This window comes from Pelobates fuscus, chromosome 7 (assembly GCF_036172605.1).
Source record: "Pelobates fuscus isolate aPelFus1 chromosome 7, aPelFus1.pri, whole genome shotgun sequence".
Lineage (NCBI taxonomy): Eukaryota > Metazoa > Chordata > Amphibia > Anura > Pelobatidae > Pelobates > Pelobates fuscus.
Window position 1 is genome coordinate 196,104,523 of NC_086323.1, and position 19,737 is coordinate 196,124,259.

At 44.6% G+C, this 19,737-nt stretch overlaps 1 protein-coding gene across 3 annotated transcripts in view; it reads right to left on the reverse strand.

Annotated features, from left to right (window-relative positions):
• LOC134568436 (oocyte zinc finger protein XlCOF7.1-like) overlaps positions 1-19,737 on the reverse strand; it is a 382,451-nt gene that overhangs the window by 23,748 nt on the left and 338,966 nt on the right. Inside the window, exon 1 of one of the 3 annotated variants that reach the window (XM_063427023.1) lies at positions 6,495-6,580. The exons of 1 other annotated variant lie outside the window; for it this stretch is intronic. The gene's annotated coding sequence lies outside the window, so the exon portion shown is untranslated. Of the gene's footprint in view, positions 1-6,456; positions 6,581-19,737 lie in introns of those variants that run through there. One more of the 3 variants, XM_063427025.1, reaches the window with a different exon arrangement.

The window sequence follows — 19,737 nt, forward strand, 5'->3', positions numbered from 1 at the left end:
AAAAAAAAGAAAAAAACTTTGGTTAAGCCTCCGAAGAAGGCGCAGATAGAGGCGCCGAAACACGTGTCAGGCAGGCAGGGAGGTTATCCGGTGCCGTTTCTCTCGGCAAAGATTCAGTTAGAAATCAAGGGTGTTTTTCACGAGTGATACTGGAAAGCTGGATTATGAGATAGTCACCTCAGAGGCAGCAAGAGGGAAAGGACGTATGGGGTTGGGGTGGGGAACTCTGCACAGCACAGTTGATTCTCTCTCTCCCACAGTTCTGTTCCCTAAGCCACTGGAGGATAGGCTCTGATTACCAGATCACTGTCACAGCAACATTGTATATATCCTGGACAGTGAGTTATCACATTATTTAAACACCTAATTTTGTTATTCTCTATTGCTTTGCTTGAGGCAAAGTTTTAGTTAGCAATGAAGGTTTGTCTTCACGAGATATACTAGCAGTCTGGATTGTGAGACAGTCACCCCCAAGGCAGCAAGGTTGAAGGGACGCAGGGGGTTGAGGTGGGGAATTCTGTTCAGCACAGTTTGATTCTCTCTCTCCCACAGTTCCGTTCCCCTGGCCACTGGAGGTTAGGCTCTAACAACCAGATCACTGTCTCAGCTACACTGTATCTACTTTGGACAGTGTGTTATTACTTAGTATACATATCTCGTTTTGCTACTCCCATTGCTACAGCCCTCTCCTGAGTACGCAGGCCATTTGCTACTCCATATACCCACATTGACCCCGGTTAGGTGGGTTCGATTTTTGGGTACTGACTGGAGGGTGCTACATAATATTACTGAATCTGAATTACTAGTGCACTTGAGAATTATTTTTTCACGTTGGGGGGATCATTGAAGTGTCCTCCAGGGAACTCAATTTGGGTACACTCCACCCCATCTAACGTGTGTGTGTTATTTTTCTCTAGTATAACCTCCCAGATATTTGTTTTAATTTTTTTCTTTTTGTTTATCGCTCATTTGCGATCTTATCATAGGTTACTATACCTTTTTATACAGAATTCATTAAAGGTTACGCTTTACCCTCTGTACATATGCATAGATCCCCACAAGGGGGCGCCCAATTTTTTCTGACCCACCAGGTCTGCTTCTCTAATTTTTCATACCATTGTGTAAGGGTTACCCCCTATTCTGGCCGCCCCCGGACACACATGAGGTCTTTTCCCCTTGCTGGGAATCAAACTCATTTCTTTCTTACCGGGTACCTATTATGGATTCATCATGGACAAAGGATATGTCCTACTTCTTACACACACCCTGGCAAAACTGCTACCCAACTTGCCTCCCTGTGACGGGCCTGAATATGCTTTTTGCACCATGTGGTACAAGCCAACCATCAACCCTGAACCTCGCTATGAGGATGAACTTTTCCAGTTGGTTGAGATAACATTCACCTTACAGGACTTCTACTATGATACTGAAGGTAACAGCATGGCTTTAGTCCAACTGCCACATGAACTTGAACATCTGTACCATCATTGGGACACAGCCATTCCACATGTACCTGTAACCAAGTCAAAGACTAAGTCATGGGGTGATCTTGGGCCCATGGCAAAATTATGGGCCACCATGAATGATTCACAACTTCAAGAAATAGGCGTTGCCAAGTATCCATCAACTGAACGTGAACATATAAGAGCATGGCCACGTTACTTTCTGGAAGAAGAATTTGAAGACCTGGTCATACAGCATGACTATGACCCAGAAACCCCCCATGACTGCTTTGAACAGAGGAAAGTGGAAACCACACATCTACCAACTGTGCATGAGGATCCACTAACAGACCCTGACATCACCCTGTTTGTGGACGGCTCCAGATATGCTGATGAAGAAGGAAAATATCATACAGGATATGCCGTCACCACAACAGATGAAATTATTGAATCATCATCACTACCATCAACAAAGTCTGCACAAGAAGCTGAATTACAAGCTCTAACTTCAGCATGCAAAATTTCAGAAGGAAAGCGCGCCAATATCTATACAGACTCAAAATATGCACTGGGCGTGGCTCATGACTTCGGAGTGATTTGGAAAACAAGAGGATTTCTTACTACTGCCGGTACACCAGTCAAGCACAGTTTTGCGATCAAGGAGGTGATGGATGCCCTCCTACTTCCAGAAGAAGTGGCTGTTTTGAAGATAAAAGCACATGGGAAGTTGGACTCAGATGAAGCAAAGGGCAACCATCTAGCTGATCAAGCTGCAGAGCAAGCTGCAAGAGGACCACAGGAAGTGGAAAGAAGAGTGTCCGGAAATGAAGAAACTCCAAGAAAAGAAGAAACTCCAAGAAAAGAAGAAACTCCAAGAAAAGAAGAAACTCCAAGAAAAGAAGAAACTCCAAGAAAAGAAGAAACTCCAAGAAAAGAAGAAACTCCAAGAAAAGAAGAAACTCCAATATTCACTCTGCAAACCCTTCCAACCGACCTAAAGATCTTACGAGAACAACAGGCTGCAGTAGCCCCTGAGGAAATACAGAAATGGAAGAAGAAAGGAGCAGTCCTAAAAGATGGAGTATATTACAACAACCTCAGATTCTGTCTCCCTAAGAGTTTGTACCCAGCAGTTGTTCAATGGGCACATGGCCCTGCACACTTATCAAAAGATCTGATGAATGCTCTTGTACAAAAGTACTACGAAGCTCCTGGAATTACCACGCTAACCAATAACTACTGTAAAGCTTGTGTCATCTGTGCCAAATGTAATCCTGGGAAAACAGCTAAAGTCCCCTCGAAGCACCTGGCTAAGCCCATGTATCCATTCCAAAGAATCCAGATAGATCATATCCAGATGCCAAAGAGCGGCAATTACGAATATGCACTAGTGATAGTGGACATGTTCTCAGGCTGGCCAGAAGCCTACCCAGTGATTAACATTACCGCCAAAACAACAGCACGACGTCTACTTACAGAAATTGTGTGTAGATTCGGATTGCCAGAAGTCATTGAAAGTGACCAAGGTCCGGCCTTCACAGCATCAGTTACCAAAGAAATTGGACTGCTCTAGGAGTAACTCTTGCTTTTCACACCCCTTACCACCCACAGAGTAGTGGTAAGGTGGAGCGTATGAATGATACCTTGTGTCAGGGTACCTGAAGTCTCTACCTCCGAGAGAGGCAGAGACTTAGACGTCTATCCCTCCGGACGGGCTGTTTCCTCTGTTCCTCGCGGTCCTCCCGGTCACGTAAACGCCGGCCTTGAGGGAGTCACTTCCTTTTGTAGCAGGACGCCCGGAAACCGACGTCATGACGCCAGCCCGGAACGATCTGTCACTCAATCCTTTAGAGACTAATCAGATCTCGTCGGAGGCGTGTCTCTCTCTCCGAGCCAGGGTATTTATACTTGCTTCTCCCATTTGCTCATTGCCCTGTCGTGGTTCTAGCCTGTCTAGTCACACAGTGCTCTGGTATTTTCTGTTATCCCTTTGGTTCCGACCCGGCTTGTTTGACTTACTCTGTTTACCTCTGTTATCCTTGACCCGGCTTGTTCCTCGCTTACCTGTCCTCTCGTTCCCTCAACCTCGGCTTGTCTCTGACCATTCTCTATACTCTCCGTACGTTAGTCCGGCCATTCTAAGGTCCGGTATACGTATCCTGTACCTGTTTGTACTCTGCGTGTTGGATCCCTGTCCCGATCCTGACACCTTGAAAACTAGAATGCTAAAAATGTCACAAGAGACAAAAATGCCCTGGCCAGAAAGCTTGTCAATAGCCCTGTTCAGTGTCAGACATACACCCAGGGGAAAGCCCTCATTGTCCCCGTATGAGATTCTATTTGGTACTGCACCCAGGCTAGGTTGCTATTTTCCCCAACAACTACAGCTTCAGACTGATGTTTTGGTAGATTATGTGACTGAACTTGCAGGTGCCTTAAACAAAATCCATGCCCAAGTTTTCTCTTCAATTCCAGATCCTGATTCTGACACAGGCAACCACAGTCTGCTACCCGGTGATTGGGTCCTAGTCAAGAAATTTGTGCGAAAACACACTCGAACCAAGATTTGAGGGACCATTCCAAGTTCTCCTGATCACCGCTACCTCTGTCAAGCTGGCTGGTAGGCCACATTGGATTCACGCCTCTCACTGCAAAAAGACACCTGCTCCAGAAGAAGCTGATTCCGCACAACCATGTACTTCTGGTACCTAATCCCCTTGATTGGCCTTCTTAAAGCCCAGCAGGTGGCCATAACTGAAGATGCTAGTGGGTACACCTTCTGGTATAATTCATCATGTACCCGTGTGGCCACCTTTACCTTTGATTACTGTGATATTGTAGATTGCCCATTCCCTAAATCACAGATTCAAGCCATTTATAAAGACATACCGCAAGCAAAAGACCCCTACATTTGTGTAGTTGATAACCAATGGGGGCATAATTGTGATCATTGGGGGGCGGCGGGATGGAATACCGGGCCCGACTGGGGTTACAAACCAAAAAGTGCTTTATCAAAAGTAGATGATCATGGTAGATCCCTCCTCCAAAGAATGACTTTAAGAAAGCCTGGAGGAAGTACACCTATGAAATTAGTATTAAATATTGAACATCCTGGCCCAGAGGATGCTGGCCAATATGTAATGGGAATGTACTGGAGAAGGGGTTCCTACAATAAACGAGGACATTTCTACCTCAATGATATGTGTCACTCTCCAGAGTGGCAAGGGGCTGTACATATGGTCCCAAATCCGCTGAAACCACACATCCAGTCCTTTAGAGACATGATGGCCATTGCTAACCCTACCTTTGAAGATACCATGGCCGCTGAAACTGGATTTAATGACATTAATTTGTGGTTAGAGTGGATGAGATATAATGCCAATAAGCATAATCGAACCGCATGTTATGTATGTGGTGATGCCCGACCTCACCTTGGCACCGTTCCCCTAATCCTCCCTTTAGAAATAGAAGAGTGTTTCTTGAGTCTTTTCGCCTACCGCTATGATTTTAACAGATCCCTCTGCGAAACATGGACAGCAGAGTACCCTATCCTAGTAGGAGGTGTTAAACCCCCAGATGGAATTACAATCTATAAAGGTAATTACACTTGCTACACCATGTTTGATGGGATCGGTAAATTTATGGGTAACTTTTCCAAAGGTTATTGTGCTACCTACAGAACTGTTCCTGTGCACCTGTTACAACACCATACTAGGTCACTAGGAGATATTTACTGGTTGTGTGGGGTTTTACAATTAAGGTCTAGACTGAGTGGGGAGGGAGAGTGTACCTTAGTCAAAGTCATCATGCCCATCCACATTATTTCTGATAATCATATAATCCTTACTGGGCCCCTTTTAATACTATATTCTCATATTCAGCTCTCATGCCTCGTAGTTAAAACTTTACAAGATTCCTTTGTTCGTAGAAACAGCATGTCAGCAGAAAATGCTAGAATCTTCTGATTCAAAGAACACACTGTAGCAGATAGTATTGATAGAGTGTATAATTGCCAAAGAGGCCTTGAGAATACTGAGGATACTAACCTTGAAAGACTAAAGGTACCAGCTACTCTTTATGGATAGCTGCCAAAATGCCCCCTCCCATCGAAAGAACTCCTCGTGCTAGCAAGATGGCGCTGAAATCTGGAGGAGAACTTTATGACGTCAGTTATGATGTAAGACGTAACACCCAACAGGGAGGGCATTTAACTAACCACTTCTTCTCTTAGCCAATTGACAATGTTTCCTCACCTTTTATCTTGATTTTACAATGATGTAATTTTATCTTTAAAAAGGACTTGCAAGCCTGCTTTGTTCAGATGCTAATAAATTTCCTGAAGTGCTTTTAACCTGAACTCCGTGTGTCAGTGTGAATTTACTTCTGCGTATACGCAATTTAAACATCTCTAATTTGGACAGGAACAGATAGTCATTCAAACTTCTTTGTTTGCTTAAAAGATTCCCTTATCAATAATACTGAGTATCTATACGCTGATAATAAACATATCGCTCTATATAATAATCCTGAGTATCTATACACTGATAATAAACATATCGCTCTATATAATAATACTGAGTATCTATACGCCGATAATAAACATGTCGCTCTATATAATAATTCTGAGTATCTATACAGTGATAATAAACATGTCACACTGTATAATAATACTGAGTATCTATACGCTGACAATAAACATGTCGCTCTGTATAATAATACTGAGTATCTATACGCTGACAATAAACATGTCGCTCTGTATAATAATACTGAGTATCTATACGCTGATCATAAACATGTCGCTCTGTATAATAATTCTGAGTATCTATACGCTGATAATAAACATGTCGCTCTGTATAATAATACTGAGTATCTATACGCTGATAATAAACATGTTGCTCTGTATAATAATACTGAGTATCTATACACTGATAATAAACATGTCGCTCTGTATAATGATACTGAGTATCTTCACGCTGATAATAAACATGTCGCTCTGTATAATGATATTGAGTACCTGTTATGTTTGATGATAGCTGACTTACAATAACATACCGTCTATTAATCAGCCAGGATTTATTGATCACAAGTCACATATTACATTCGATCCCTTTGTTGATATCCACATTCCTGCTGTAACATACACCCAACATGGCCGAACTCCATACACACACTGGGAAGAGAGCAAATCTAGGGGGTGTATCCATCCCAGCATGCCTTGCACACTTACTACAGGAGCTGGTTAGGGAAAAACTGTGCATTGTGCAAAGCTTCCCTAGAGGAGACTGCTGGTTTACACCACAGTATCCACATAATAATGTAGTCACTAGTGTGTATAATAATACTGAGTATCAACACACTGATAATAAACATGTCGCTCTGTATAATAATACTGAGTATCTATACACTATAATAAACATGTTGCTCTGTATAATAATACTGAGTATCTATACACTGATAATAAACATGTCGCTCTGTATAATAATACTGAGTATCTATACACTGATAATAAACATGTCGCTCTGTATAATAATACTGAGTATCTATACACTGATAATAAACATGTTGCTCTGTATAATAATACTGAGTATCTATACACTGATAATAAACATGTCGCTCTGTATAATAATCACGAGTATCTATACACTGATAATAACATGTCGCTCTGTATAATAATATTGAGTATCTTTACGCTGATAATAAACATGTCGCTCTGTATAATAATACTGATTATCTATATGCTGATAATAAACATGTTGCTCTGTATAATAATACCGGGTATCTATACACTGATAATAAACATGTCACTCTGTATAATAATACTGAGTATCTATACGCTGATAATAAACATGTCGCTCTGTATAATAATAATGAGTATCTATGCACTGATAATAAACATGTCGCTCTGCATAATAATACAGAGTATCTATACGCTGATAATAAACATGTCTCTCTGTATAATAATACTGAATATCTTTACGCTAATAATAAACATGTCACTCTGTATAATAATACAGAGTATCTATACGCTGATAATAAACATGTCGCTCTGAATAATAATACTGAGTATCTATACGCTGATAATAAACATATCGCTCTATATAATAATACTGAGTATCTATACGCTGAAATAAAACATGTTGCTCTATATAATAATTCTGAGTATCTATACACTGATAATAAACATGTCGCTCTATATAATAATTCTGAGTATCTATACGCTGATAATAAACATGTCTCTCTGTATAATAATACTGAGTATCTATACGCTGATAATAAACATGTCGCTCTGTATAATAATACTGAGTATCTATACGCTGATAATAAACATGTCGATCTGTATAATAATGCTGAGTATCTATACGCTGATAATAAACATGTCGCTCTGTATAATAGTACTGAGTATCTATGCACTGATAATAAACATGTCGCTCTGTATAATAATACTGAGTATCTATACACTGATAATAATCATGTCGCTCTGTATAAGAATACTGAGTATCTATACGCTGATAATAAACATGTCGCTCTGTATAATAATACTGAGTATCTATACACTGATAATAAACATGTCGCTCTGTATAATAATACTGAGTATCTATACGCTGAAAATAAACATGTCTCTCTGTATAATAATACTGAGTATCTATACGCTGATAATAAACATGTCACTCTGTATAATAATACTGAGTATCTATTGTAACATCTGTATGTGAATTACTTTTATTTTTCCTTCCATTCGTCTGTTTGTTCGGTTATTTCCCTGTCCGTACAGCCCCCTTCATTGTACCGAACAAACTGCCGAATGGCCGGCCACCCAGCATGGAAGTGTGCTGATTGTTAACCTCTTGGCCCCATCAGAACGTTGTGGTTAACTGCAAACACTCCCTACGCAAACCGGAAGTGAAAACGGAAGTTACACTCGGACGCCGAAAATAGGAAATGATCACTGAAGATGATGACGTTTGCATTCCACTAGTGGAACGCAATAATCCGGAAACCGGAAGTGAAATGTAGACACCAAGAATCAGCAGATTTTAAGCAGATTTTAATGATTACTGAGCATGAACAGTATAAAAAGGATATTTTCCCCATATTCTACAGCAACTGATGAAGCCTCTGCAGGAGGCGAAACGCGTTTTGCACCATAGACTCTTTTCATCAAAGACTCTACTCACCATTTACCTTCAACTTTTAAGGTCTTGCAATTTTATATTTTACTTGTACTTTTTTAACTTGTGAAATTTATGTGCACTTTATAATAAAGCACTTTGGAAACAACTATCTGTCCCCAAGAGGAATACTTGGCTACCAGCTATATAAAGAAGGCAGTGGGAACCTTATATCCCACAATACTGGAAAATTGAGCCATATTCTGAGGCTTTGTACTTGTGAGTTATATTTTTCCCATCTTATTATAACCTCAACATTAAACAGACAATACTGCACTATCATATGCTTTATTCTTCTCTGTTTTCTAGAGATACAGAAAATGTATTATAATAAGAAGATACTCCACCTTATATTGTATGTATTTGTATTCATTTGTAAGGTGTTTTTGAGGACTTCTTATTATTGTGTGTCTTACTATAATCCTATCACATTGTTTTGTACTTCCTAATTGTCAACTGTGGATTGGGTGGTCGGCGACGGCCATCTTAGGAACAAGAATGCACAGCGGTGTTCGTCGACGATTTCATGGAACTGAAAACGGACACTATTTCTCACGAACACCGCTGAAGCCGCCGACCTCCCTTCTTCTATTCATCCAGCATACGGACGCTGGCCCATTTGGTACTTTTCTGCATGAAGGGACTTACCCCAGATAGCTATGCCATGGAGTCTATTCGTATCACGAAAGACTATGGGAAATACTTTGGCTCCATGACGATTGAACTGTATGTATGTGATGTAAGCGCCATTCGGTAATAATGTGCGCTTGGATCTAAGCTATCTGGGGATATGTTGAACTTGCCTATTCCATTCAGTAGTTTCTATATTGTATATTTTTTATTATGTCAAGTAAAATGGCGTTTACCCTCTATCCTCAGAGATAATTAAGTTTCTTCCCAATTATCTCCAGGATAGAGAGGAGGGTCCCAGATCATGTAAATGGTAGTGTACTCCCATTGGTCAATGCTACTGTAACGGATCACCTGGCACCCCGACTGGGTACCTCCGTTGAAGGATGCTCCTAGCGCTTCCTGAGGGCTCCAAGCACTCTAGTCAACACCATGACCTTCAGAGAGCAGGACAGGAACAAGCTCTTACAAGAGCTTAGTAGTGATTTAGCAAGGGTGTATGACAAGCATAGCAATCCCTTGTAGCAGATTCCCCCAATAAGAGACGTCACTCCAAATTGAGGGTGAATTAGAACTGACTGTACTGGCACATACAGACTCTTTTATTCACATTCTACAAACATAGTACTGCCCACAGGGTTTTGAAGAACAACCAGTCAACACATTACAACACAGCTCCCATTCATTACATCAGAAATCCTCCCCTCTGCCTGTAATACAATTATCTCAACACAACAGACTAACTTAAATATAACAGGCAGGAAAATACAGTATTATAAAACATATCACAGGGACCCCAAAAACATGCAATCACCCCATAATAATATATCCTGGGTGAACCACATATCCAAAACTCACCCAGATCCGTTCAGTAGTTTGGAAGTGTGACGAACCCTGCTGCATAGACCTGTATTGCTGGTTCGTCTGTTTGCATTGGATTCATGGATTTCCTGTCCGTATGCTTTTGTTCATACGTTTTCTAAAGTACCGATTGAAACTACCGAACATCGGCCACCCAGGAGAGGAGTGTGCGGCTCATTAACACCTTGACCACAAATTAGAACGTTGTGGTTAACCGCAAACACCTCTCCATTCCATCCGTACGGGTGGTCGTCGTTCGTATGCCGAACACGAGGCGGCGGCCATTTTGGACACAAGGCGAATCAGCGGTGTTCGGTGCAAAACCCATGGATCTAAAAACGGACTCTTTATCTACCGAACACCGCTAGAGACGGCCGTCTCCCCTTCTATTCCCTTGGAGGCATACGAACACTGTTCCGTTCGGGAGTTTCTTTCATCCGTATGAACTTACCCAGATAGCCGTCCCATGGAGTCATTCGTATACCGAAGGACTTATGAGAGACTTTGACTCCATGGCGATTGGACTGTGTACATCGGACCTGAGCGCTATTCGGTAGGAATATGCCCTCAGCTCCAGGCTATCTGGGGATACGTTGCACAAACACTATATATTCGGTACTTTTGATTTTATGTATTTTATTGCAGTTTTTTGTGTTTGATTTTAAAATGGCGATGGTTCCTATCCTCGGAGTTAATTAGGTTTCTCTCTAATTATCTCCGGGATAGGAAAAGATGTATTATGGGTAAAATGGGAAGGGCTTGTGTTATAGCCACTGCGATTGGCTACTGTCTAATATATTTTACAGTCTTCCACCAGGTCCCCTAGGGGAGTGTCTACCTGGTGGAGACCTGCATAAATACTGGGCAGGTAGCCCCCATTAAACACACTACTGCTTGATCTTCAAAACGGAGCTTTGTCTTGTTTGTGGAGGGATTGACTATTGGGACAGCGCTTTCGTTTATTTCTAGCTGTGGAAGGATTTCGGATGGATTGCTGATCGGGAGTTACCGCATTCGTATGCTCCGTTCCGGAGTTTTATGATCGGTTATACTGGAATTGCATTTCTGGAGAAAGGGGATTATCGACTAAACGGCGGCTTCATTCCCCAGGCGGTGAGTGTCGTAACAGGAAGATTCGGTTTAATGCAGATTCCGCAGAACATATACAGGCTATTTGAAAAATAATTACTGTTAAATGTGTCCCCTGTTCTGTAGTTTAAAACTACTGAACGATGTCTTTGTGCACCAAATACCGGCGAGATGGTACCTTGTAGAAAAGTCCAAACAGTGTCTGTGAGTTAAAATGGCCGCCATCCATTGTTCTCACCATGTGCTTTATCCATTGTTCTCACCATGTGCCTCTGATACATGAAATGGTGGCCACCCGGTAACTCCACAGTTTGTCTGGTAGTCTATCCAGCCGAACCAACAGAATCATAAAAAATATGGACAATAGTCATATTTGTGCACAATCTCCAGTTTTGTCACAGGGCACAAATAGTGTTTTTTAAATGCCATATTTCCCAGGGCCATAGTCAGAAGGTAGGAGGAGGGCAAGCAGCCCTCTCCAGGAATACATGGCGAGGTCTGTTCCGTCACAGCTACTTTATATCACAGTTTTCCACCAGGTCCCCTAGGGGAGTGTCCACCTGGTAGAAAACCTGCATAAATACCGGGCCGGTAGCCCAGATTAAACAGATTCCTGCTGACCCTAAATACGGAGCTTTGTCTCGTACTTGGTGGGATTTTTTTGTATGGTGATACTCATTTGGATGATTGCAGTGTGCCTGGAGTCATATGATTCCTGTTCGGCTGATTGGAGTGTTCGGTAGTGGCTTTCTGGCTGATTGGAGTGTTCGGTAGTGGCTTTCGTATTCGGGAAAGGAGCATCTTACACGGCTTTAACCACTTTCCTACCTGGGGTGCCAGAACAACTAGTGGCAAGCGATGGGATGATCTCTACAGCCCAGAAAGACAGCTACAAAGACACAAGCCGATGGAAACTTATTATGAGCAACTAAAGCGCTCTACCCTCAAAGACTTGCTGGAGAACCGTGGCCGACCAGCTAGTAACAGGAAAAAGAGGAATATCATTACAGAGCTGCTGGAGATGTATAGAGCCGAAAGACCCAGCATCACTGACTGGACACCCAAAGAAGCAAGCTTTGACGAGGCAGTCAACATAAGGCTGGCACATTTTGGCCCCAACCCTACACCAGACATCATTTAGCGTGGAAGCGAACTGGCTTCTCCTGCAACAAAGAGGTGCTGCAGCAGCAAAAAAAACAGCCACAAATGGAAAGAAAAAGATACATTGTGCTGCTTTTAAACACTTTGTGGACGCTGAAGGGGAGATTGATGGGTACCTGGCTGATTTTGAAAGCCAGTGTGCCCTACACCAGGTACCCACAGACGAATGGGTTAACATATTATCTGGAAAGTTATCCTGCCGGGCAAGCAAAGCCTTCCGAGCCATACCAGACGAGGATGTTACAGATTATAGGCTAGTGAAAGAAGCCCTGCTAGCCATGTATGCCGTAACACCAGAGACATACTGTAGGTGATTGCGGGACACCACCAAGCAGGGGGAAGACCCTTATACCGAGTGGGCATGCCTTTTACACTGCACGGCAGCCCACTGGGTTGCTGGATGCCAGGTGGTATCAGGGGAAGAAGTGCTGCAGCTGTTCTAGCTAGAACACTTTTATGACAAGCTGACCACAGGGGTCAGAGAAACCTCTTACCCTACCTAAAGCAGCTCGCTTGGCCGACGTATATACGGATGCCCGCAAGCTAGACAACCAGGTGACCAAAGCAATAAACCATACTGATTACCGACAAGTGGCTTCTACCCCCAAGGCTGCACCATCACCACAATCCTACCGGCCCACAGCACCACCTCCGGCTGCCAATTATTAACAGCCACAGAGATTCAATGCGCGCACGTATAATCAGCCCATGAGGTTGTAGCGGAGGACACTGGGCTGTCCTAGAAATTCCCTGTGTTTTGATATATTCGTTTGAATTATAGTAATGTATGTATAAAATAGGCTGTATTCGTCTGATTGTTCGGTAGAATCATTTTAGCAATTATGAGAATGAAACTACCGAACAACCAGACCTCCCCAGTGTGAAGTGTGCCTCCAATTACCAGTTCGAACAATGTTGCAAACGGGTAATTGGCAAGCTGTGCAATAGGTCTTTGTTCTCGGGGTGGCCGCCATTCGGGAAACGAACACGTGGCGGCGGCCATTTTAAACTCCCAAACAGCGGTGTTTTGCCCTCGAGTGTCTGGAACCCAAATAGGACACTCGGCTAGGCGAACACCGCTGAGACCCTTTTACGCACGGTACATTCGCTTCTAAAGCACCGAATTGCCCCTCGTTCGGTAGAAAGAAACAACCGAACGAGGGGATTCAAGCGAACCCTCTCTGATCTCTATAACTTGCAGATTTTGTGTCTTTTGTTCCCTTGTACAGTGACCGACCGCAGGGCCCCATCGCCTGGAACCAGATTCGGATATTCTCTCCAGCGCGGTCGGTCTTTTCTTCACTTCCACAAATTTCCCGAACCCCTGGTCCGATCGGGGCTACCAGGGGATGTAACATTTAAAGGGGTACCCCCAGGTTTAGGGGTAAATCCAGGAACGTGGGGAATTGATGTACTGTATAAGGGGATTATGAGTCATATTGAGGGGAGGAGATGTGTGGGAGGTTACCGGACCATGATTGGCTACTGTATTGATTATTGAAAATCCCTCCCTTGCATGGCCACTGCTGGAATAAAGGTTTAGTTCTGCTCCTGATACTGTGTGTCGTCTAGTTATTGGGAGTGCTGTTGGGATACTGCTGTATTGTTTTACTTGCTGGAAACTTTGCTGTATGGATTTATAACTACTTGTTCCTGAGCCTCATTGGGATCCTGAGCGGAGATATCTTGTGGAATATTAGCTCTCCGCTACATTGGTTGGCAGCGCTGGGATCCTGAGCGGAGATATCTTGTGGAATATTAGCTCTCCGCTACATTGGTTGGCAGCGCTGGGATCCAGACTTACAAAGGAACAAGGATTAATGGAGATTGATTACTCCACACTAAAGAGATCCACACTGAAAGACCTTCTGGAAGCCAGCAACAAGACAAAAGCAACGCTTATTTCAGAAATAATGGCAGAGTACCGAACAGAGGAGGATTCGGTCACCGAACAGAGAGAGGCAAGAGAAGGAACAGAGCAGGAGGAGTTCCAAAGATAGCTCCAATTTAGACTGTCATTTTATGGGGAGAACCCACCGATGGAAATAATCTCCAAGACGATGACAGAGGTCCAGGAATTTATAATGCGGCAAAGAGGACCACAAACACCAGAGAGAAACACAGCGGTGACCACGATACAAGAGGGTAAGACAAAAATTCCTTACCAAGCATTTAAAATGTATGTGGAAGCCGAAGAGGATATAGACACTTTCCTCCAAGACTTTGAGAGACTGTGTATGCTGCATAAAATAAACAGGGAAGATTGGGTTCCCATCTTGGCAGGACGATTGACAGGGAGAGCTGCTGAAGCCTACCGTACCATACCAGATACGGAAATCCGAGACTATAGCCGGGTAAAAGAAGTTATTTTGGCCCGATATGCTATTACCCCAGAAGCGTATCGGAGACGCTTTAGTGAATTGAAAAAGGCAGACAAAGACTCGCATGCAGAATGGGCCTGCCGATTGCAACGGGCAGCCCTCAGATGGGTGCAAGCGAACCAGGCACGGTCCATGGAGGACCTATTACAAATGCTGCTACTGGAACAATTTTATGACGGGATACCCGCAGATCTGCAGGAGTGGGTGAGGGATCGTAATCCCACTTCTATTACAGACGCAGCTAAAAAGGCAGATGATTATATGGACGCAAGAAGACAGCAAAAGCTGGTAGTTATCAAAGCCGCTGTAAGGCCAGTCGGGGGCTACCCCAACAACACGGTACCCCCATCACGACAACTACCAACTCCACCAACAACAGCTGCACCGAGATTCCGTCCACCCAGTTCTGTGCAATGCCACCACTGCCAGAAGTGGGGGCATTATAAGCGAGAATGCCCACAGCTCAAACACCGGTCTACCTGGATCCGACCAGGGACACCACCACCACAGAGAGCAGCTGCCCACTGTTATCAAGGGGAAGGCACAACCGCATATGGCGCGGCAGTTCCCATTACAACGATCGAACAGTGGGAAGTTCTTCATGAAGCCAATCCAGTACAGGCCAATGCTGATAATCGTCAACACCATCGACAAACTGTGTATTTGGAGGGTAAAGCAGTCCAAGGACTACGGGACTCAGGAGCTACTATAACCCTGGTGAAAAGTCACCTGGTCTCAGATCAGGCTAAGCTCAGCAAAAATGTAGCCGTCAGGGTAGCCGGGGGAGCAGTATACCGGCTACCTACAGCAAGGGTACATTTGCATTGGGGAGCGGGGTCAGGACACGTGTTCGTGTTATGTGTTCAGTAAATTGTTGATGCCGCAGTTACCAGCGGAAGTTTTGTTGGGGAACGATCTGGGGAGGCTCATGTCTGCTTATGAGCCCCAGACACCAGCCACAGGAGAAGCGCACCCTGTGGTCACCCGACAAGAGGCCCGCACCCAGGATTACAACACACTCCCAGAGGTTCAGGTGAGAGACCCTTCCCCTTCCTTAGAATGTGTCCCCTGGGCCCCCCCTAATGAATTTGCAGCCGAAGTAATCACTGACCCCACGCTGCAAGTTTATAGGGACAAGGTTGTCACTGACTCACCCGGGGGGGAGGGAGAGAGATTTGTCTGGGACAAACAGCTTCTATACAGAGAGACAGACAAACAGATAGATGGGGCAGACCCCATAGTAATGAGACAGTTAGTGGTGCCACAGCGGTACCGAGCAGAGTTACTCCGGATAGCGCATGATATTCTGCTATCCGGACATTTGGGAGTCAGTCGCACTAGTGTAGGTTCTATGTGATAAATGTAACAGTATGTATTTTTATGTCTTTTGTTGTCCTTTGTCTGTCGTGTGGCTAATGGAGTTTTGCCTCTGTCCTTGGAGATAATTGCATTACTTCTCAATTATCTCCAGGATAGAAGACTCTGAAACCAGTTTGGGCCAGATAGCCATGCTGCCAGCCAGGCCCCAAAAGATACTTGTGCTAACTTCTGAACCCCTGGTCTGATTCATGCCACCGGTCTACCTGGATCCGACCAGGGACACCACCACCACAGAGAGCAGCTGCCCACTGTTATCAAGGGGAAGGCACAACCGCATATGGCGCGGCAGTTCCCATCACAACGATCGAACAGTGGGAAGTTCTTCATGAAGCCAATCCAGTACAGGCCAATGCTGATAATCGTCAACACCATCGACAAACTGTGTATTTGGAGGGTAAAGCAGTCCAAGGACTACGGGACTCAGGAGCTACTATAACCCTGGTGAAAAGTCACCTGGTCTCAGATCAGGCTAAGCTCAGCAAAAATGTAGCCGTCAGGGTAGCCGGGGGAGCAGTATACCGGCTACCTACAGCAAGGGTACATTTGCATTGGGGAGCGGGGTCAGGACACGTGTTCGTGTTATGTGTTCAGTAAATTGTTGATGCCGCAGTTACCAGCGGAAGTTTTGTTGGGGAACGATCTGGGGAGGCTCATGTCTGCTTATGAGCCCCAGACACCAGCCACAGGAGAAGCGCACCCTGTGGTCACCCGACAAGAGGCCCGCACCCAGGATTACAACACACTCCCAGAGGTTCAGGTGAGAGACCCTTCCCCTTCCTTAGAATGTGTCCCCTGGGCCCCCCCTAATGAATTTGCAGCCGAAGTAATCACTGACCCCACGCTGCAAGTTTATAGGGACAAGGTTGTCACTGACTCACCCGGGGGGGAGGGAGAGAGATTTGTCTGGGACAAACAGCTTCTATACAGAGAGACAGACAAACAGATAGATGGGGCAGACCCCATAGTAATGAGACAGTTAGTGGTGCCACAGCGGTACCGAGCAGAGTTACTCCTGATAGCGCATGATATTCTGCTATCCGGACATTTGGGAGTCAGTCGCACTAGTGTAGGTTCTATGTGATAAATGTAACAGTATGTATTTTTATGTCTTTTGTTGTCCTTTGTCTGTCGTGTGGCTAATGGAGTTTTGCCTCTGTCCTTGGAGATAATTGCATTACTTCTCAATTATCTCCAGGATAGAAGACTCTGAAACCAGTTTGGGCCAGATAGCCATGCTGCCAGCCAGGCCCCAAAAGATACTTGTGCTAACTTCTGAACCCCTGGTCTGATTCATGCCATTTTTTAATATGTTGTTCCCCTGAATGGATTGAGTGTGAATATGTAATTTTATGTGAAGGTGATGTATAGTTTTAGAGTTATGAAAGTTGGGTAAAAAGTATGTTTTAACTGTACCGTGTTTCTCCGAAAATAAGACCGGGTCTGATATTAATTTTAGTCACACAAAACACACTAGGGCTTATTTTCAGGGTAGGGCTTATTTAGTTATGGTACCGGTATGTACATTGAACCCCCCCTTTAATTAATCCACACCCTCTAATTAATCCACCCCCCCTTTAATTAACCCACCCCCCTCTAATTAATCAACCCCCCTCTAATTAATCCACCCCCCTCTAATTAATCCACCCCCTCTAATTAATCCACCCCACTCTAATTAATCCACCCCCTTTAATTAATCCACCCCCCTCTTTAATAAATCCACCCCCTCTAATTAATCCACCCCCTCTAATTAATCCACCCCCCTTTAATTAATCCACCACCCCTTTAATTAATCCACCCTCCCTTTAATTAATCCACCCCCCCTTTAATTAATCCACCCCCCTCTTTAATAAATCCACCCCCTCTAATTAATCCACCCCCTCTAATTAATCCACACCTCCCCTCTAATTAATCCACACCCCTCTCTAATTAATCCACACACCCCCTCTAATAAATCCACACCCCCCTCTAATTAATCCACACCCCCTCTAATTAATCCACACACCCCCTCTAATTAATCCACACACCCCCTCTAATTAATCCACACCCCCTCTAATTAATCCACCCCCCTTTAATTAATCCACCACCCCTTTAATTAATTCACCCCCCCTTTAATTAATTCACCCCCCCTTTAATTAATTAAGTCCCAGACATAAAATACCGGTATCTACTCACAGTTCAAAGAGTCCGACCACTGGGTGCCTCACCACCCGGAATGGATCCTTCCGCTGAAGATCCGTGAAGGCAGACTGACGGCGCTGCGCACGTCGTCATCACGCTGCGCACGTCGTCATCACGCTGCGCGATGCCGCGGCCCGCAACGCTCCTCCCCCTCCTCCTCATAGAAGAAGGAAGTCCCGCCGGGCCGCAAAGGTAAAATGCCTAGGTCTTATTTTCGGGGTAGGGCTTATATTGCAGCCCACCCCGAAAATTCGGCTAGGGCTTATTTTCGGGGTAGGTCCTATTTTCGGGGAAACACGGTATGTGTAATTGAGTTTCCTCTCAGGATAAGGGGAGGGAATATGTGGGATATAACTGTGATGTGATTGGTTGTTTTATACCTCCCTGTGGGCGGTCTTGTATTTGCAAAGACTGTAATAAAAACCAGGCTGGGTGTGCCAGCACCTGAGCTCCTGCTTAACCCTCAAAGTGAAGTGTTGTCTCATTATTGGGGGAGGATTTATTGTATGCTGTTCCAGTTTGACTGCTAGGAGTGTAAACCTATTCGCATGGTTTTTCCTATTCAGCTGTATACAACATTCATATGCTAGAGAGGTTTCCTATGCTTCTCAGATTCGGTGGTTGTGGTGTCTGCTGCAGTGCTTGAAGTCCTCAGGAAGCGCTAGGAGCATCCATCAGCGGAAGGTACCCGGTGGCGGTGCCAGCGGTTCCGTTACACCAATTTACCGCAGAAGTCACCCAACACCTCTGGAGGATCTGCGGCATTAAGCCTATTATCAGTGCTCATTACCATCCCCAGACTAATGGGCTCTGCGAACGGTTCAATGGTACATTGAAACAAATGCTCCGAACCTTTGCAAGGACTGGTAGAGATTCCTGCCGCACCTCCTATTCGCTTACCGGGAGGTGCCCCAGGAATCCACGGGGTTCTCCCCGTTTGAACTATTATTTGGGAGGAGAGGGACCCTAGACCTCATTCGAGAACATTGGGAGGGGGACTGGAGCGCAGATGGCACTCCCATCATACCATATGTGTTGGCATTCAGAGACCGCCTGGAAGCGTTAACCCGGACAGTGAAAGAGAATCTGCAGGTGGCACAAACTCGCCAGTGCACATGGTATGATCGGGGCGCCAGGGACCGTAGCTTTCAGGTTGGGCAGAAAGTGTTGATATTAAAACCTGTCCAACATGACAAGTTGCAGGCCGCCTGGCAGGGACCATATAGGGTGGTTGAACAAATATGTGATACCACCTATATAATCGGCCCCTGCACAGGGACTGGAGGGCGACGCATGCTCCATGTCAACATGATGAAGCCCTACCAGGAACGCTCTGAGGAGGTGACAGCCAGATGTGCACCCAACTCGAACGAGTTTGACAGCTTACCCCTCCCAGACCTACTGGGAGATGGTCAGTTGTCGGGAGATTTAGGGGAGGTTGCACTG